The following is a 21,986-nucleotide window of genomic DNA, read 5'->3' as shown; positions in this document are numbered from 1 at the left end:
AAAGGAAGGCATGGTGTGTGGTCATAGTCATTGTAAACATTACAAGGTCCATACAGTGATTACACCCAGGTAGGACCCATGCCATTCACAGAAAATATGACTATGAAAAATGAAGAACCCAAAGGATAGAGGTAGCCACTGGAACCAATAATGCAACTTTCCTGCAAACCTTTTTTCTAGTAAACCGGACTATCAAGGGTAAGGGAGAACTCTTCACAGGTGAAGTCACTACTTAGTTCTTGATGCTGATAGCAGAGCTGAGACCATGATGTGGCATTAGGAAAACTCTTCTTACTCTCCATCCACAGGATTAAAGGTGGTCCTTAAATTTGTATAAATATCTAAAGAAGACCTTCCAGAAGTAATAGCTTTCATGAGACAAGAGAGCTACTCAAATCAACTGAGTCAGGGATGGGATCTCACTGATTCTGGAGTCTAATAGTCCTTGGTGTGAATCCAGCCTCTGCCCTTTAACCTGAACCCAGTTATGTTATCTCTGGACCCCAGTATCCTTATTTCTGAAATGAGTGATCATAATGATATGTAGAATAACCGACTTTCAGAGTCGTCGTGGTAATAATGAAATGTGATGATGCATGTGGAAATTTAGCACAATGTCAGACATGGTAAGAATTTAACACATATTAATTGATGTTGGTAGCGATTTTTAAAAACTTCTGAGATGATAATGCAGTTGCACCTGAGGCTCCGCATCAATCCACACAATTTTTAAAGTATTATGGTGGTATTTGACAGAAATATGGTGAAAAATTTGACATATATGGAATCAACTTCAATCCACATGTTCTGTTTCTTCTTTTTTTGTCTTTTGGAATGTATCAAGTACTAACATTGATTAACCTGTTTTTAACTTCAAAATATGAGCCATGACATTTTTTAAACTCACGCATAAGCTGTATCATGTGCTATTTAACTTACAAAGGCAAAATTTATCTATTAAAAGGTTATTCATCATGGACTTTATTTTAGGTAAAATAGTCAAATGTAGTAACACACAGTTTAGTGAAGATTCAAATAAATAATGAAGGTCTCTGAGGTTTAATTCCTCTAATGAGAACATGTAGAACACACTAGAGTAATCAGAATATTGTCCACTAGTTTCCAATTTTACAACTTTATGTAAACAGTTACAGAAAAGTCTGTGGCAATGTCACAGCTAAATAATTTAAATAATTTCTGTCGGTGTGAAAAGGCATAGTAATTGCTAAATGCAAATGAAGGCTAATTTTTAGGAGAGGTAAAAATAACTTCTTTTAAAATACAAATTGAATGTTACATAGAACAAAGAAAAATAATTTGGAAAAAGTTACCTAATCTGTAGTTTATACCATATAACAAAATAAACTTCAGGCTGTTTAGTGAATTAACTACGACCTTCAAATCATAGAACAAAACTATCTGAAAATGGACTATCAGATCTCTAAAGAGGCAGTAATTCCAAATGTTTGAAAATAAAAACAGTAAATCACAAAGAAAAGGTTTAACGTAATTGAACACAAAAGCCATTTGACCCAACCATCCCATTACTGGGGATATACCCAAACGATTATAAGTCATGCTGCTATAAAGACACATGCACATGTATGTTTATTGCGGCACTCTTCACAATAGCAAAGTCTTGGAATCAACTCAAATGTCCATCAGTGACAGACTGGATTAAGAAAATGTGGCACATATACACCATGGAATACTATGCAGCCATAAAAAAGGATGAGTTCTTGTCCTTTGTAAGGACATGGATGCAGCTGGAAACCATCATTCTCAGCAAACTACCGCAAGAACAGAAAACCAAATACCACATGTTCTCACTCATAGGTGGGAATTGAACAATGAGATCACTTGGACACAGGAAGGGGAGCATCACACACCGGGTCCTATTGTAGGGAGGGGTTGGGGGGAGGGATAGCATTAGGAGATATACCTAATGTAACTGACGAGTTAATGGGTGCAGCACACCAACATAGCACATGTATACATACGTAACAAACCTGCACGTTGTGCACATGTACCCTAGAACTTAAAGTATAATGATAATAAAAAAAAAGCAGAACACTTAAGCTGCAATTTGAATGACGAGAAGCAGCTAACTTAACGAGGTAAGGAGAAGTGTAAGTCAAGAAAAGTGTGTCTGATTAACAGGAAGAGGAAGACATGAGGAAGAGATCAGGAGAGAAGTCTGCAAAGTCAATTAGTAGAATTTGGTAAATTTTGACAAGGATTATGTTTAGAAGGGTCGTTGTGTTCTACGTGAGAAGAATTTACCATACAGGGAAGAGAAGCAGGCAATCTTACTGGTGGGTTACTGAAGTGGTTCAGGCAGGGGAAGATGGCAGCCCTACATAGGAAGGTGGTAATAGAGATGGGAAAGTAGCCAGATTTAGGGAATGTTTTGAGATGAAAGCAACAGGATTGTTAACAGATTGAATGAGTTATAAGAGAAAGAAAGAAATCAAGGACAGCTCTTCAAATTGGCTTTAAAAATGAATGCCATTTGCTAAGATGGAGAGAAAGAAGGACAAGTTTGTGCTGGGCTGGAGCATGCACATGAGTAAAGAAGTCTACTTTGCCCCTGTGAAGATTGAAAGACTTGTAAACACATTAGTGGAAATGTTAAATCAACAACTGAGCGTGAGCCTGGACTTCTGAGGGGAAGTCATGACTGCAGACTGGTGTTATCCTAGAGATGGGGATGCATGAGATTACCTGGGGAGAATGTAGCTAGAAAACAAGGAAGTCAAGCACTGAGCTTTGGTAAACCCAAATGTTTAGAGATGGAAAGTAGAACAGGGACAAGAGAAGAGGCAGTCAGTGAAAAAAAAAAAAAAAAAAAAAAAAATCACTCAGTGTGTAGTTATCAAAACCATGAAGAGAAAGCCATTAATAAGAAAAGGGTGGTCAACAGCCTTATCTGAGAGGTCAATATAAGAAAAAGAAAGAAAAAAATGACTTTAGAATTAAACATCGAGGGACAGAGTTTAAGGATTTGACAGATGCAATCTCTGTAGTATGATGACAATGGAAGCCCAACTAGGGCAGCTGTGGAGAAAGTGTGCAGTGAGTAGGTGTAGACACCTTTGAGAGAAGACTTTTTCAACAAATATTGCTGTAAAGGGTAGAACATAAATGGAATAATGATTGAATGGTATGTTAAGCTCAAAGAATTTCTTTTAAGATGTGAGGTATGACAGCCTATTTATATGCTGATGTGAGTGATACAGTTGAGAGGAAGAAATAGATGATTCCAGAGAATGAGCAAATAATTGCAGGAGGAAAGACCTTGAGAGGTGAGAGGGGTGGGATCCAGAGCCCCTGGGTTCCTGCTGGTTTGGAAAGGTACAGGGACACTCTCCCTTTGGGAAAAGTATTAGGTTCCTATACCAAGACACATTAATTCTATGACCTCATATTTGTATTAGATAGGCTAGAAAGAAACACAAGTAATTAAAAACATGTTAAATAAAGACGCAGGGTGAATCTTCTTTCCTTTAGTGTCTCTTAGTGTCTGCTTTTATACCAAATGGAATTTTTTTAAAGTAACGGATTCTCAAAAATGCTTCTAAATCAAGGTGTTCCCACCAATTGTACAAGAAAAGTGCTGAAAATATACAAAACACCTGAGCTATTATATTTTGACCGTGTAGTTCTTCTGATAGTAATCCAGCTCCTGTATTAATTCTTCATATATTTAATAAGTATCTACATAGTCTTCCTATGTGCCAAAATTGTTATAAGAATTTTATAAATAATGTATTTAATAATGAAAATGATATTGATTATGTAGGGAGCAGCACCGTTTCCATGTCACACATGAGGAGTCTGGGGCACAGAGAGGTTAAGTACCTTAAGTCCACAGCCATACAGCAAGTCAGTTACCTGAGATTCAAACCCAGGCACTCTAATGGCCGACTCCTTGCCCTTAACCTCTCCACTATTTTGGATATACTATCTAACTTTATCTTACAACAAACTTACAAGAAAATATAACTATTCTATATTTAGCAGCTGAGAAAAGTGGCACTTAGAAAAGTTAGGTGACTTTCTCAAGTGGCTAAGTGACTGGGCAAATATTCAAACTGGATCTTTCTGTAAGTATGTATTATCGGCACTTAACACTAGACTAGGTGTTAGAAGCAGACAGTAAAAATGTTACATGTTTTGTCACTCAAAAATGCTAAATAAATACGACAAATGGTATAAAAATGGACCTTTTAGTCATGGGAAAGAAAATAGGTAAATTATAATGATAATAAAAGTAATTAAACATTTAATGATATTATAAGCATGGGTTTATAAGATGCTGGTAGTTAGTAAGCTCAAGAATTTTATAATCTGAATAAGTTTTATCACATTTGAAAGGCACTTTTAAAACATGGGATAAAAATACTTATGTCTTATGAATATTTCCAAAAATAACTCATGTTCATTGGGAAAAAATAGGCTTTACAGACAAGTGAAAAAAGAAAGGAAGGAAAGGAGGGAAGGTGAGAAGAAAGAAGAAAACTATATTTAGGAAGGATTTGAGGGTTTGTTGCATGTAACTCTTGACACTTACACATATGCACACATGCACAGATAAATACATTTGTATACAAACAGGATCATACTATGTATATTTTTTAGTTACCTCCTTTTCTAACTAAAAGCATATTGAGAACATTTTCTATAGCAACAAACATGATGCAAACCCTTTTTTATAGTTACATCATATACTAATGTTAGATTGTACTCTTATTGATGTAATTTTCTCCTATTGTTTAATGATTGGACTGTATATTAGTTTGCCAGGGCTACCATAACAAAATACCCTCGACCAAGTGGCTTAAGCAACATAAATTCATCTTCTCACAGTTCTGGGGGCTTGAAGTGCAAGTCAAAGTGTTGGAAGGTTTAGATTCCCCTGATGTCTTTGTCCTTGCCTTTGAGACAGCAGCTACCTTCTTGCTGTGTCCTCACATGACTTTTCTCTGTGGTGCACAATCTGGGTGTCCCTTTCTCTTGTTATAAGGACACATGTCATATTGGATTAGGACTCAAACCTTATGACCTCATTTAACCTTAATTAGCTCCCTAAAAGGCCTGTCTCCAAATGCAGTCACATTGAGGATTAGGGCTTTAACATATGAATTTGGGGGTAAAGGGACATATTTTAGTCCATAACAGGTTGTTTCCTAATTTCTGTTGGTATAAATCATTTGATGATAAATTATAAAGTGATTTTTATCCAATTATTTCCCACGGATGTAATCCTAACAGTGTGATGTGATTGCTCAGCCAAAGGGTGTGTCATTTTAAGACTTTTGTTATGAATTGACAAGTTCACATCAAAAATCTCCTGGAAAGATTTTTCCCTTTAAACTTCTGCCAGGAGAGTTTGAGAATGAAAACACAACCATTCTAAGGAACAATATACATGTGGTGTAGAATTATCTAACCCTGAACAAAATCTTTGGTCAAGCCATCACCTCTTGATTACCTACAACAAAGGGTCAGTAGCCTGAGACTACTCCAGTTCCAAACACCAGACCACAGGCAGCCAGTTTGTTCACTCCTGAGTTACATATGAATTTTGGGGGAGTGGAGGAGAAATTGGAAAGGAAGGTGAAGAGTTAGAATAGCCTGGATAGATGAGTTCAGACTGTTCAGACAGTCTTTGTTTTCCATATTCTAAATTACCCCCTTTCAGTTCTTCACATGGCGTTAATGGGAAGATAAAATTCCCAGTTCACTCCATTGAGAAACACAGACAGAAGACAGGGAATATTCTGGTTCATTTAGGGGCAACTATAGGCTGTCTTCTTTTTCTTCTGGCTATGCTCACACTGTTGAAGGACAGCCTTTTCCTACTCAGCATTCTTTTCATAAATAACTCTGTTCTGCTGTCTCTTGTTGGGGTCAGGTTACTACAGGCTTTTGAATATCCTAGATGCACTGCAGGCCATTAAATATGGAATCATTGCTTCTTCTTCTTTGCATTTTGTCTCTGGAGTCTGGTACTTCCACAATTGGGTAAACATTTTAATTTAGAGGTGGAGAGGAATCTGAAACTGAAATAGAGAGAAGGCAGGTTCGTTCACCCAGGGAATGGAGAGGGCTTAATAATAATTTCGGAGATAGAGGAGTAGTTTAATGAATTAGGCACTTTGAGCTGTAATGTAGTTTTATCTTCGGGAATATACCAAGAGAAGAATGAAAACTTGGCATGAATGGGGAAGGTCATTTAAAAGAAATAATCAAGAGTTGGTTATACTTAATGTTTACTACCACAAGATTTTACCTCAATTATGTTAAATCAAGCAAGAATAGAGAAAGGTAGAAAACTAAATCATGTTGTAAATGAGCTGCCACATTAAAGTCACCTAAGTGTCACCCAGTCAGACATCAGGGAGGAATGGAAAATACTTAGAGACCAAGAGACGGATCGTTCTGTGAGTAAGCAGCTGCACAGCTTCTGGAACATTCACAACCTCTCTGTTTCAGTCTCCTCTCATGACATATGAAGGTATTAATACCAACTTAGCAGAGTAATTGTCAGGCTTAAATGAGAGAATACACAAACACCTAGCACAGTACATGGCACACAGAATTTGTTCCTCAAACAGAGGTGCCCTTCCGCTTCTGGGAACAGAAGGAGGATTGCAGATTTTTCAAGGGCCTTTCAATTTTGATGAGGAATCTCGATGTTCCAATGAGAACATGTGAAACAAGGAGAACAATTATGCACTGAACAGTACCATAGTGACCACAAGTATGACAGGAATTCAGACAAGGGAGGTCTGAGTGTGCTGGGCTACTCTGCCAGTGAAAGATTCGTCTAAATGTTGGGTCATAGATACTGGGGTTCCAGGAAAAGCAACATTAGAGAAGCAAATTGTGGAAAGAGGATATTGAAAATGCGCGGGGTGGAGGTGGGATGCTGGAGCAAAGACACAAAAAATGGTAGGGATAATGAGTTAAGTAAAAGAGATTTAAAAAGCTTTTCAAACGATCCATAATTTATAGAAAGTGCAATTTGGCTAGGCACAGCGGCTCATGCTCCTGTAATCCCAGCATTTTGGGAGGCCAAGGCAAGAGGATCACAAGGTCACGAGATCAAGACCATCCTAGTCAACATGGTGAAACCCCGTCTCTACTAAAAATACAAAATTAGCTGGGCGTGGTGGCGCACACCTGTAGTATCACTACTCAGAAGGCTGAGGCAGGAGAATTGCTTGAACCTGGGAGGCAGAGGTTGCAGTGAGCCAAGATCATGCCACTGCATTCCAGCCTGGCGACAGACAGAGCGAGACTCCGTCTAAAAAGGAAGGAAGGAAGGAAGGAAAGAAAGAAAGAAAGAAGGAAGGAAGGAAGGAAGGAAGGAAGGCAGGAAGGAAGGAAGGAGGGGCAATTCATGCTCATAATAGATACATTTAAAAAAATTGGAATGACTAAGAAGTTTTACAGTATGAGCATGTACTGAATAAATACTAATAGATGAAAATAATGGTTTATCACAATTCATTTGCAAAACAAGAAAAAGATCTGGGAATATAAACCAATTGGTCACACTTTCCAAAAAAGAAATGACCCCAGTATTAATTTGTATGATGATTAGTAGATAGGACATGAAGAAAGCTTTTTTTCTGACTGATGGTGATGATGTAATTACTTTGGTCCACTTGACATGACACCATGGCTTTCCCTTCAGTATCATTACAGTTTTAATCATGGCAGGACAGCACTGCTGGTCTTCACATGTCTAAATCCTAAGGTTTTCATTTCCTGCATATCTTTATGGTGAATTCCTTTAATTCACTCACATTAAAATAAAAAAGACCAAGGGAACAAAGGAATCACTCGCTTTAAAGGTGGAAAATATATGAGCCTCACTTTGCCCTACCTAATATCCATCAGGGACTTCCTAATGTTTAGGTAAAGACAACTTCTTAAAGTTCTTTTTGGTTTGTTCCTTTTCATATTAACCAAGTAGTATGTGTTCATTGGAAAAATCTTGGGAAATGCAAGTCAACAAAATGAAAAATAAATAAATAAAATTCACCTGTCATTCCACCACCTGAACACTTTTTATATTTTTATATTTTCTTTAGGTCTTTTTTTCTATGCACATACAAACAAATTTTAATAGACATAGTGTTTTCAAATCTACATTTTCATTCAATATATTCTAAACATCTTTGTAGTTCACTGCAATTTTTTAATCTGTGATAATTTCTTAAACGTTTATAACATGTCCATCCTGTGATGCTCTCACTATATCTTCATTATATTCCAACCAGTCAAGGCAATTTTATGCAGTTTTATACTTTGTAGCTAGATATTAAAAACTTAGAGGTTAAATGACTATGCATTTTTGAGGCATCTGCTATTCCCTCACCCAATCTTGGGTTATGATCTATTCCTTAGGGTTTTTTCCCCCCATCTTTTCTTCTTCTCCCTCTCTGCCCCACTTCCCTCAAAGAGACACTGTGGGCTAATGGGAGAATAAGTGAAGTCCATAAGTAATTGTAATCACTACCATTGGCAAATAAAAAGACTTTGGATTCAGTAGAGGATTTCTTCAATCACCTTGCAAACATGCCTACATATCTGAAGGCAAAGGAATTAAGAGACCTTTCTGTAGAAAGGAGGAAAAAAATAAGTAATGTCTTTTACCTCTCTCTTTTAACAATTAACAAAACAAAAATTAAGAATGGACAGGATGCCTGCTCATGTCATACAATCAGCTGGTAGCTGAACAAATATTAAACTCTGATTTCTGATTCCCAAATTTGTGCCTTTCCACTGTGTCACAATGATTTACTCTAAACAAATCAGAGCTGGGATAAGTGAATTTGGTACCAAAATAACAACTGTGGGAAAAGAGCACTTGTCAAGTCAAGGGATTCTCTGTTTATGAGATATTCTTCTGACTCCCTATACAACAGCGGTACATGCCCTGAGAGATGGGAGAGAAGGAAAAAGATAAGCTTTTATTTTTTTCATTTGATTTTTCCTTCTAAGGAGAGCTATATTCATCCTTTGATTAAAATATCACACATATGGGTAAGCTGGCTTCCAACATGGCCTCTAAAAAGGGAAAGCTAGACAGTGGCTTCCTGAATGTGCAAGTGCAAATATTTTGCAGAGCAGAGAATGCTCTTACCTTGGGGGTCCACTTAACACAGATTCATAATGCTGAGTGGAAAGTGGCCGTAACATAAACTGACAAAAGCCATTAAATAAACCAGAAACCTCTCAATGAGATCTGCCAATCAATCCTTCACCTTGTGCTTGCACATTGGCCTTAAGGATGCAGTATCTGGGCTGCAGCAGAGAAAAAAGTAGTCACTTCCTTTATGCATTGGACTGAATAGTTAGCCTGGCAGCATAGCACATTATATGCACCGTTTGATGTATAGCTTGAATGTAATGACCTGTTTGTTAAACTGAATGGCAGCATTGCGCATGCACACGTGCGCGCGCACGCACACACACACATACACACACACAGAGTGAAAGAGAAAAATGACAAAAAGCTGATATTGCCTTATTACCTTGGGAAGCTTTACTATGACAAACGACTGACAGAAAATGTAATGGACAGTCACCGAGTCATAAACACATTGGTGGAAGAGTCCTTGTAGATAATCCATCTCAAGACTTCCTTTTTACTTAAAGAAAAATAAAGAATTTAAGGGATTTGCAATAGTTGTACAGGTTTCTGGCTCAGTGGCATTTGACCACACACCAAAAGAGAGTTTACAGATTATTTAATACCAGGGTTGCGGGAGGCGGAGCTTGTAGTGAGCCGAGATCCGGCCACTGCACTCCAGCCTGGGCGACAGAGCGAGACTCCGTCTCAAAAAAAAAAAAAAACAAAAAAAAAACAACAAAAAATACCAGGGTTGGAGTACTGATAATCATAGCTCAAAGAAGAAAAATCCAAAGTGAAGGCAAGCAAATCAGAATCAATACTCTCATTAAGTACTTGGTGACCTTTTTCCCTCCAGGTTTATATTTTTCTCACTTTCTGGGTTGATTTTTATGTATTAAATAGAGAAAAAAAAATAATGAAAGAGTGCCTTGACTGTAACTGAAATCAATGTATCTAATGTGTTTTCCAATATTTATCATGCATATGCCCTCATTAGATTCACATGCAAGAAATGCTTCAAATTGGAAAAAAATCTTTAAAAAGTAGTTCATAATTTCCCTTGTAGCATTTAATAGTAATTTCTTACTTCAGTCTTATATTCTGTTTTCTAATAGTTCCTAAGTGATGAAGTTTCAAGCATGCTGAAATTGATCACAGCAAACCATTCACTCTGCAAAGTGATCTGTTTTGTGTTGTTTTGTTCGCTTTATTTTAAAAATCCATTTTCTCACATTATTCCCTGAATCATGACCATTCATGGCTTGATTCCATGTAACTAACATCCTTCCTTAACTTTAAGGCAAGGCAGGTTGCAAAACCCCTACACACACATACACACCCACACACACACACTTTCAGGTTTGTAAACTCAATTTTCATGAATTTACTGTTTTTCTTCATTCATGTGCCTTGATTGATGTTCTTTAGTTTTCTTGTATAGATTTTTACATATTTGATACTCAATTTGTATATGTTCTTATGTTCTGACAAAGGCCTCTGGGTCTCTCACCAAAATTTTAGTGCCTAAAGGCTTACAGCTTACTGTGCTTTTAGGATTCAGTTTTATTCATCTTTGTAGGTTCCCTACTCACTACTTACTCCCGCACACATACACCTAACTTAGAAGAAGCCATCGTAGGTGTTAGAATTATTTTTAAACTTAATTATTCATTGTATTACAATCAAGGCCACAAATTTAACGAATACCTTTTGCATTCAACTTAAAATATAACTTTCAGTTCTGTTTCCATTCAAAATGTTCAAATATGTCTCTGGTTCCTAATTGAACAGGTTTATTAGGTGACATCATTTTAAAAAACAGATACTCTTTGGTAATAATTTACATAAAAATAAGACGTGAGTTATTTTAACACTAATCACTGAGACGGGTTTGGTCAGACAGTATTAAAATATACTATTGAATGGACAACATTACAATGTGTAATAAACAGCATCAGGAAGTAGGCACTATAAAATAATTCACATTCAGCTTTTACTTCCCCAATAAAGAACAAAGATGATTTCACTTAAATAAGACTGTATCTTTATGGCAAACGTTAAAGTATTAAAATTTTGTTTGAGGCCCTGTCCTTTTGTGGCTGAAGGGGAGACACATACTGTCACAATGTTTGTAATGTTTTATTGTTAACTTTTTTGTTTATATACTGGTCTTCCTACATAAGGCTTTTGAAAATGGGATTCTGATCTTTATCCCATACACCTAGTGTGAAAACAAGCATGAAGAAGCCATTTGGCTAACCATTTATTAGCTGGTTGAATTTGGGCATACTCCTTAACATTTCTCTTAGTTCCTCAAATACAGAGGTTCAAAGGGGAGTACAATAGTTCCTGCCTCAAAGATATTATGGTTGTCAAATGATCAGAACTCCGCCCAGCACACAGCAGGTGTTCATTCAATACTCCTCCTTTGTACAACTCAGGGCAGTGCCACTCACACAGTCCTCCCTAGAGTTGTGCCCCTCTGGAACCCACCCTCAAAGTGTGAGATGTCACCATCATCCTTACCGTCATCATGATTATTAGGCCCAAGAAGAGAAAGATTTCGTTTCACCTAAACTACAGAGAGGGCAGCAAAAGTGTAAGCAGGTCCTTCATGATAAGGATGGCTGTGCCTACCTCCTAAAGGGAAAAAGCTCAGAATTCTGCAGATTGTGTACGGATTTTTGTTCTGTCATGTAATAATCCTTGTTGGAGCTTTTCAATAAAAATGGATTATGACTGAGCCACATAGTATTAAACTTGGATTTTTGTCTTATTACCATGTATTCAAATAATTACTATGAACTAAACCCACTATAGACTAATGAAACTAGGATGCTGAATATCCCAGAGAGAATTGAAATTTTTAGTTTTTAAAGAAATTAGGTACAAGAATGTCAATTGCATTAATTATATTATTGGGTTTCAAACTATTTTGAGACAAGATCTTTTCTTTTTTTCCAAAATATTAGGAAACCAATGGGTATTTTGTGTAGAGCACCTGGATCCTATCCTCCTTGCCTTTTCCTTCTGTCTGGGGCTCACCAGAAATACTGTGTTTGTCTCTGTAAACCAGGTGGAACTGCTGACCCAGGTGGAGCAAAACTGGATAGTCAAATATTTGGGTTTGTAGATGATTTAAACATTTTGATATCAACATCTTTCCTTAAAAATATTTATCACATTTTGTTAATTAAAGAAGTAAAATGCATTTTAGTAAATCTGGAAATCAGAGAACTCAAAGAAAAAAATTCTCATAAACTTACCACCTAGAACAAATTCCTTTTAATATTTTCATTTGCACTATTTTGGCCCTTTAAAACATATGTATATATGTTTGTGTAATTTTATTTTCACAGAATTGGGATTAAATTCTATCTTTTGATTTTTGACTTATTTAAAACTTAGACAAATCTTACATATTTTTTCTATACCTCTAAACATTTTTCTATAACATAGTGTTTAAAGGGCTTCATTGTATTCCACAGTTGGGATAGGTCACAATTAACTTATCACATATATGTGATCCATATATCTGTATATTTGACTATCCACAGTGACTCCACAGGACTTCTGAAAAATAAAAGTTTTGCTACACCTGGGTCAGAGTTTCTAAATGGGTTTACGTAGACAAACACAATTTCTGGTGAGCCAGAGCAAAAAGGAAAAGAAAGGACAATAGAATCCAGGCTGTCTACACAAAATACCCATTGGGTGTAGAGATAGACAACCAAACCAAAATTTCAGTCTCTCATCCAAACCTATTCTTGCCATAATTCCTGCGGTTTACTGTAAACAAAAATTTAAACAAAAAAGTCTTGAGTTGCATGAATTTACACCATGTAAATGATAAGACCACAGAAACTATATTGTTCATGCATTAAATTTTGAAATATGTACAGCTCAGTCTACTTTGCAGTTGGGGATTTATCCAGAGGTGAAATTCCCATGAAACTGCTCTCTGGATCTAGAGGAAAAGAAAATGTTTATAGTATAAAGAACTGTCAAATATACAGAACAAAATTTTTCTCTTTCTTATTTATTGCTTGAAAAAAGTAGGAAGGAAAATCAGATAATTTTTAAAATATATATATTTAAAGCCTATTTAAATTTTTGTTTTAAAAAGTGAATCCTGGATTATACTGTAGAAATATACAGAACTCACACAAAGTCTCTTAAGAGTTATTTAAACACAAAATCTCTGAATGGTTTCTATTTGGACTGGGATTCATTCTCCCCTTATTTTCTTTTTTTCACTGAGGAAAGTGTGTTTATGTGGGCTTTGTTCTTGAATGTAGACTTAAGCGGAGCGTTGCTGTCCTTTTTAGCAAGAACTGCATCTTGATGAATATTGAACAATAACAATAGCATTCAAATATATTTGCCTTTTTCTTCATTTACTTTAATTTTCAGAATCACAATCAAGTTTTCATTAAAAGGGGAAAGTAGTTTAGCTTATTTGTTAAGAGCAACTTTGCAGTCAGACAGAATTAAGGTCAGAATCTGGTTCCGTCAGTCATTAGTTGGATGATCTAGAGTAAGTATTAATTTGCTTGACCTCAATATGCCTTAATTTAGTTATGAATAAAATAAGAATAGAATCACTTTTTTCAAAGTGTGATGGTATAAGGTAGGCAACAAATTTAGTGCAATGCTGGTATCTAGTAAGAGTAGTAAAGCAAAATAAAAACCAATACAAAACAAAAACTAGCATTAATGTCAAATATGTTTTGAAGGAAACCCTTAGATATATTTTAACCTGGATTTAGTCCAAAAAGTAAACTGACACATCTCCATAGTTCCTATTTACTAATGTAAACGTTATTATATTTGATTCATCAAATGAAAGATATATGTTGAGAAGAAAGGAAGGATTAAATACTGATTCAAAGCATTCTCATCACCTTATGCATTCGTAGTTTAGGCCCATTAGTTACAGTTCACACACATAAAGACTTGGACAGGGAACTGCAGTGCTACTTATGTTTCTCCTGTAATTGTTACATGCATTAACATTCCATTTCTATTTGGCCCTTTATCCTTTTAAAAACATAGGTTCCTTTTGGACAGGGACCAGGGCTAACAATTGGAAGCCTGTAAATATTTTCTATTTTGAGGGTCTTCAATGAAGCTTTTGTGGTACTGCTGATGATGATAATAATATACCTGCAGGAACTATCTATTCATATTCCTCCCCCTACCACCAAAACGAAAAAGTTCTTCATTTATTTTGCCGTTTCCACATACGGGAACCATAGATTTGCTGAGACAGATACATGTGAATGGAAAGATGTGATGAGGATAATCAAATGACCTAAGATATACATATTAATATATAGTATCTACCCCACCTTTATTCTTGTGAGAATGTAAATTATTAAAAGTTTTTTTATAACTTGTAAAATAAAGTATTAAACATATGTAAATTGTGAAAAAAATGCCTTAGTCTACTAATTATGAAAGACATAAATAATTAATGGGACATAAGGGGAGACATTTAAAGCTGTAAATTACACTGTTGAAATGTCATTGGGATTGCCCACAAACCAGACCTAAAGCATTAAATTTCATACAGATAATTCATTTTTAGCAAATGTTTGTCTGCAGGATTATTTCCTGTGTTCACGATTTTCAGCCTCTATATGAATGAAACCTGAATGTCTACCTGAAGAACAATAAATATCAATTGTGAGGGGGTGGTGGGGGGCAGGGTAGGGATTTGAAGTAGCACAATATCCATCCAGAATACCCACAGTTCAACTCTGGATGCCTTGAAGAAAGGTGGCCTGGTGTTGCCAGATTTTCTTTTTTTTCTAAGAGGAGGAGATATTCTAATATCTGCTGAAATGTCAAAATTATAAAATTTGGACAAAAGTATGTTTTAAAAAATACTGTGTTAGGAGCATATATTGCTTTGTACTAACATTTTACTCATGTTTACAAACACTTTTCTTGAGCTGGGTCCAGTCCACAAGGCTCCAGTTTGTAACCACTGTGCTGCATAATCAGACAGACTTTATTTTCATCTCAGTTCAAAAATCGCTAATTGAATGGCTTTGGGTATGAAATTTAACCTATCAAATCTTCATCTTTATTGGCAAAATGGGAAGAAAAATGCTTACTTCACCAGCCTGCTGTGAGAACTGCAAAAACAGCCATGGATGAAAATATTCAGCATACTAGATGCATAACAGATGCTCAAAGAGTTTAGATCTTCTTCTCATTTTCTGGATAATTTTAAAAAGGAAGTTGCTTTTTTTTTGTTCCTTTCATACTTGTTATATTCAGAGCATATCAGATGTCCTTGTTATTAGGAAGGTCAGCGCTAACCCTTAACTACTGGAATAAATCGTTTTACTTGAATCATAAAGAAAATTCTAAACTGTGGGTCTCGCTACATCTTCTAAAGAGTAAAGATGAGTCAGCATCAACTCTGAAAAAATTTTCAAATTTACCCAGGGGGAAGTGCATATTTGGCAAAAGTCTGTCTTGAACGAAATGTTTTTCCACTGCTTCATCAGCTACTCTCTGTCATAAGGATCCTTTCGTTAGTCAAACAGCACTTAAGCACCCCAAGAATATGGTTAGTGATGGCACCACGTGAACTGAGAAATGATCGATTCTGCTTAGATTACAGTTGACTACACAGCCAAAGATCAATGTTTCAAAGCAAGAGGATTATGCAAAATAAATGTAGATAGTTCTTGTTTTCAAACTATACATATGTTAGTGAAAGTTCAGTTAGCAAATGACCAGTGACTGGCTAGAAATATTAATCTTATCTCTTTACTATGTTTCAGGGGCCTTGACTAAACCATGTAGGCTTGATTTCAAAAATTGTATGCAGGATGAAAGGAGAAAAATATAAAATCACATACCATAGTTAAAAGAGATTAAACAGTATATATGTAGTCATACTGTCCATATAAGAGTGTTAGTATGAAACAGTCATGTTTAAGTGTGCATTTGGATATTAAACTCTTTTAAACCTGTACAGCGCAAAAACTCAAAGGTCACACTCAGATGCAATGATCGATTTCTCTTGTCGTAGGCTAATACTTTCCTTTCTCTTGTTTCAGAGTGTGGAATTGCACCCTGTAGGTCAAAAATGTGGACAATCTGGCTAAGAAGAGAGGAAGACAGGTAAAGCATTCCTTCTATGTAAAATTGATTGGAGGAAGGTATTCCTTGTTACTTCAATTTTTAAAAAGCTGAGACTTATTTTTCATTATTGCTAAATGGCTTAAGCATCTGGCTCAAAATACTCTGTATTCTAAATTTTATAGATGATTTTATTTAATGAAGTGCTTTAAAAGGAAGTCAAAATTCTAATGTTTTCCATAATATAGCTAAAAATAGTATATTCTCCAAAATACAAAACCCGTTTCATAGTTAATTAACTACAACTTAATTTACTCCTTAAGAGACAACAGGAAACAGAGACTGAGCCAGTGGTCAAAATACTTCCTTCCTTTGGGTTTAGGAAACTAGAACTGAGCAGATGATGGAGAAACCCCTGTAATTCCAGAGTACCCATTTTCATAATCTGAATTACCTAGCAAATCCATAAGAAAGCAAGTTGAGGGCCTATAATATCTTCAAAACATCTAAGTCCTTCTCTCTTTGTTGCCAATGTCAATTAGCAGAATTAGCAGCTTGTGAATTCTCACGTGAATTCTCAGCATGGATTGTTTAATATAAATAGAAATTCTCCAAATTGGTTATCATCATATAAAAATTTGTTGACTGTTTTGGCTTATTGGTAGAATGAGACAATAGCCTAGATTTTACAGAATGGTACTTATTTAAAATATTGTCGAGCTGTTTTCATGAGTATTCTTGCATTTAAAAGACCTAATAATTTCATTTTGGAAACTAGGTTCAAATTAGGTAAGCTTGACCTATGAGTAGGTTAAGGACCTTAAATATACATCAGTGATGACTACAGAGCAAGAGCTCAGTTTATTTTTGGAATGTACCTCTCTCCATGAAGTGCTGCATAAGAAAGAGCCAGGTAAGAAATGTGAGTAAAAAACAATTGCCTGGTTTTTGCTGTGGTTATAAGCATTTTGCAGGGGAACATTTCCAGTTTGGAAAAGAAGGCATGATGAAAATATCACCCTCTTCTCCTAAGCACATGCTCAGAGGCTTTTTTAGAGTCATAATTATCTCAGCAAAATTCCTTTATTGAAAATAATATCGAGTGGTTTTCTGGCCACAGAGTGTCAGCTAAAATTTGTCAGATTTGGTTTTCCATGCATATTCTAACCGAAATTGAACTCCAGAAATTCAAGAATTGCAGTAAGTGCCATGATCTTGATTTAGATGCCAAACAAAGAAAGGCAACAAAGGCTTTTTCCTCATACTTAAGTTACAGCATATCAGCAGATTAGACACCCATAGAAATGGCTGTCCTCAGTGGTTCAAATGCATGTCCATGTGTCTGCCAAGCTAACCCTCTTGTTCAAGTCACTCTTTTTATATTTGATTTCAAAACTCTCATGAAAGCAGATGCTGCCTTAACTTATCTTTGGGGTGAGATGCATTTTTGATTCAACTTAATATTTGGATGGAGATATGATGGAATGATTTGTTTATGATTAGTGAATTTGGTAGAGCAGATTTCTAAAATAGCACAATAGCTGTGAGTGTGTACCATATAATGTGCTGCTTATAATAATTAAATTACTAACTTATTTTAATAAATTACAGTGAAATAAAAGGTATTTGTTATTTCTGACTTGCAATTCAATTTTTTAAAGAAAATAAAAAGATCCACGGAAGTGTTCATAATCTTTCTTATGTTACAGCATGTAGTGAGCAGTCTTTAATGAAGGATTGTTAAGTGTTGTGATATATTACCTTTAAGAATCTGATTTTGCCTTATCAAAATCATAACAACATCCTGAGGATATGAATAAAATTCATTTTGCTTTTACAGTCAAATTAAAAGAATGAGAATCACAGTCGAAAGAGCAACTAGTTGAAGTCTCTTCTACAATCTTACGCCAGGAGCCATTTAGGGGACCCTCATTCTTTTATTCATTCAGCCACTCAGTCAAATAGTCTTTATTGAGCATGCATGTTGTACCAAGGCATTCATTACAACTGGCGAACAACACAGTTTCATTTTCTGCCCTCATGGAGCTTACATTCTAGTGAAGAGTAGGGAAAGCAAATAAATAGCTCTGTAATTACAACTTTAGATATGTATTATGAAGGAAACACACAGGTTGCAGAGAGTAAAATGGGAGATATACCAAAAGAATTTTCTCCAAGGTATTATGTTTAAAACTCACACTTAACGTTTAAGAAGAGTCAACCATTCATATTTTAAAAAGGAGAAAGAGTCAGATGACTGGGGTTTTATTTGAAAACTATGATATACACGAATTCATTATGAAATAATGAATATAGTGAAAAAAATTGCAAAACTACATCTTGGTGATATGGTTTGGCTGTGTCCCCACCCAAATCTCATCCTGAATTGTAGTTCCCATAATCCCGACATGTTGTGGGAGGGACCCAGAAGGAGATAATTGGGCCTTGGGTGTGGCTTTCCCCATTCTATTCTCATGATAGTGAGTAAGTTCTCACGAGAGCTGATGGTTTTATAAAGGCCTTCCCCCTTCACTCAGCTCTCATTCTTCTCCCTCCTGCCACCATGTGAAGAAGGACATGTTTGCTTTCTCTTCTGCCATGATGTAAGTTTCCTGAGGCCTCCCCAGCCCTGTAGAACTGTGAGTCAATTAAATCTCTTTCCTTTATACATTACTTGTCTTGGGTATGTCCTTATAGTAGTGTGAGAATGAACTAATACACTTGGTTTATTCCAAGAAGTCATTTAAATATCTTCCCATAAAGGATTTGAGTTGCTTAACCAAGGTTAAAACCACAGGACAGGCCGAGCATGGTGGCTCATGCCTGTAATTCCAGAACTTTGGGAAGCCCAGGCAGGCAGATCACTTGAGGTCAGGAGTTTAAGACCAGCCTGGCCAACATGGTAAAACCTCATCTCTACTAAAAATACAAAAATTTGCCAGGCATGGTGGTGTGCACCTGTAGTTCCAGCTACTCAGGAGACTAAGGCACAAGAATCACTTGAATCCGGGAGGTGGAGGTTGCAGTGAGCCAAGACCATGCCACTGCATTCCAGCCTGGGCAACAGAGTGAGACCCTATCTCCAAAATCATCATAATAATAATAAATTAAAAATTAAAAAATAAAACTACAGGACATACAACTACAACACTGGGGAAAACTAACATGAATCTGAAACAGATGTGTTTTTGTTTTTGTTTTTTAATTGTTGCTGATGCATGTACCTGGTGAAACTCCTCGTGCCTCAAACAGGGATTTCACTGCCTTGGATTCAGACTTCATTCATTATTAGCAGACAAGGAATGACCAAGGTTAATTTAATACCAATTGTAAGATGCAGTGGCAGGTCAGGGTAACAGAGTTCATATTTCCTGAATATAATGCCTGACTCATGACTGCTTTAAATCAAGCAGGATCTATCTGCATCATAAGAAGTATTTAAAAGTAAAGTGTGAAGACTCCCAAGTGGGGGAAAAAACAGCTTGAATCATCAAGAAAAATGGACGCGGAAATTTAAAATTCAGTAGAGACACATTAGTTGACATGGATAGATGGCCACTATACATAAAGCAAAAGCAATTTAAAACAATGCATAGAGTATGATCCATTTATGAAACTGTGTGTCTGCATGTGTTTCTGTGTGTATATACAAAAAGATCTAAAAGGAAATACTCCAGAATGCTAACAGTAATGATTTATTGATGGTAGGCTTATGAGTCGTTCTCATCTTCCTTTTACACATTTCTGTATTATCATTTTTCCATAATGAGGATGTATTATTTTTAAATATAAAAAAACTTGAAGCAACAAAATTTACTTGTAGTAGTGAATAATGATTTAAAGAACAATTTTTTTAGTGTGACAGGTCTCATTTTTACTGCAAGTTAATTAATTATAAAGGACTCTTTTTCCAAATGTAGAATATGGTTCAATGCCATAATTTGCTATTTGGCCAGAGCTGAATTACCAAATACTTATACCAGTATGTGCCTAGGGAATTAATAAAGAAAAAGATACACCAGAAAATTAGAATATTTGAAAAACAAATAAATATTTTTTATATTTCAGAAAAATGTAGGAGCATTTGTTCAGAGAAAATACCAGAAAGTTGTTGAACTGATGTACACTTATTTTATAACAACATCATTTTTACTTTTAAGAATGTGTAGGTAGAGAGATAATTAGGACATATAGGTAGGAGGTGGCATAATTTTTTCAAGATTCAGGACCTACAGGAATTTTAATCTGATCCTAAACACAGAAAACAATGGTCACCTCCCAAACTCTATGTCATTAAAAATAAAAACAATATTTATTTATAAAATAAATGCATAGCAGTCCAATAAAGTTCTGATTTTCACCCAAACAAATGCTTCTAGGTTTTTCTGATATATCAAAAAGCCTAGATTTTCTCTAAAGTACTCTTTTTGTGTGTGTGAGCCGTTTTGTTTTGTTTTGTTTTCATTTTTTGTTTGTTTGCCTGATACCCTACGCACATAGTGTATTTGGCAATTTGATATGGCCAAAGAACAAATTTTGGTACCTGAAATATTCAAATAAAATGAGCCACACAACACAGATTAGTTAAAATTCAAGTTGGTAAGATAATTCGCTACCTTTCTACTATGGTAGCTTGTACTTATGAGACTAGGGATCCAGCCTGTTACACCATTTACCAAACACAAATTTGGACAATTCTAACCTCCTTGAATCTGTTTCCACTTATTTTAAAGAATTACTATGACACTAGCTTTGCTGATATGATAGAATTGAAATGATAGCATATAAATTGAAATTGATAGAATATAAAATGAAAAAGAATGGAAAAATGACAGAATTATGAAAACTTGTATTAATATATGGTGAAGTGATGGTACTAATTACAACTATATTGTTTTCAACACTAACTGTTTCATGGATGTATATCTTATATTCTCCAAGGAAATTCTTTTTTGCTAGCACATGCAAATTCTGCTAGTCATATGAAAGCTCTACAAATAGTTGTTAGTCAATTGATTAATTTATCCTGTTTGAAAGCACATTTTCCCTTGATAGAAAAATAGTGGAATGTGTAAACAGAGGGAATTGTAACACACTTCACAGAGTAACAACCAAGTATAAACCTAACGTATTTCTTTCAGTAAAAGACCATCATTGCGTTATTTATGTTAAAACTTCCACAATAAGCTCCAACCATGAGAAACAAAGTATTGACTTTTCATGAACCAAAAAGAAATGTAGAAAACTGTTTCACTCTGCAAATATTGTCTAAGTCATCCTGAAGCCGACTTGCAGCAGGTACATAAAATCAAAACATGTTCTGATGTCACCCGAAATGAGAAACGTCCTATTACAAAGTGAGAAATTAATTAGTGTGTGTCTTAATTAAAACAAGTTTTACTAAAGTCTTACATATCAATCAAAATATTTAACTTTAATATTCTAACATGAATGACATTTTTAAGATAGTGTTTGAGTGGAAGATTAGTTTGTTAAATAGCACATTTAAGCATTAATTTGTATATATCTTTCATATAATTTGTTTTTTTAAAAAAACAACTTGATGGCTCTTGAATTATTTTGTATAAAGACCCCATTAAATGACACATTACATTTTTCAAAATTAACTATACAATATGAGATAATTTTAATATAGGTATTTGACATCACACTCCATAAAGTTGCTGAGAAAGAAGGGCTCTTATGAACAGGTAAATGTTCAGTTTCCTGAATT

At 35.4% G+C, this 21,986-nt stretch overlaps 1 protein-coding gene across 11 annotated transcripts in view; it reads right to left on the bottom strand.

The window, feature by feature from the left end:
- Positions 1-21,986, bottom strand: part of LOC105466912 (janus kinase and microtubule interacting protein 2) — a 191,490-nt gene that overhangs the window by 166,218 nt on the left and 3,286 nt on the right. For 2 of the 11 annotated variants that reach the window (XM_071098248.1, XM_011716103.3), the window contains exon 1: positions 11,678-12,391. The exons of the other annotated variants lie outside the window; for them this stretch is intronic. The gene's annotated coding sequence lies outside the window, so the exon portion shown is untranslated. Of the gene's footprint in view, positions 1-11,677; positions 12,392-21,986 lie in introns of those variants that run through there. 11 annotated transcript variants of the gene reach the window in all.

This window comes from Macaca nemestrina, chromosome 6, assembly GCF_043159975.1.
Source record: "Macaca nemestrina isolate mMacNem1 chromosome 6, mMacNem.hap1, whole genome shotgun sequence".
Lineage (NCBI taxonomy): Eukaryota > Metazoa > Chordata > Mammalia > Primates > Cercopithecidae > Macaca > Macaca nemestrina.
This window is presented reverse-complemented; position numbering and strand designations above follow the sequence as displayed.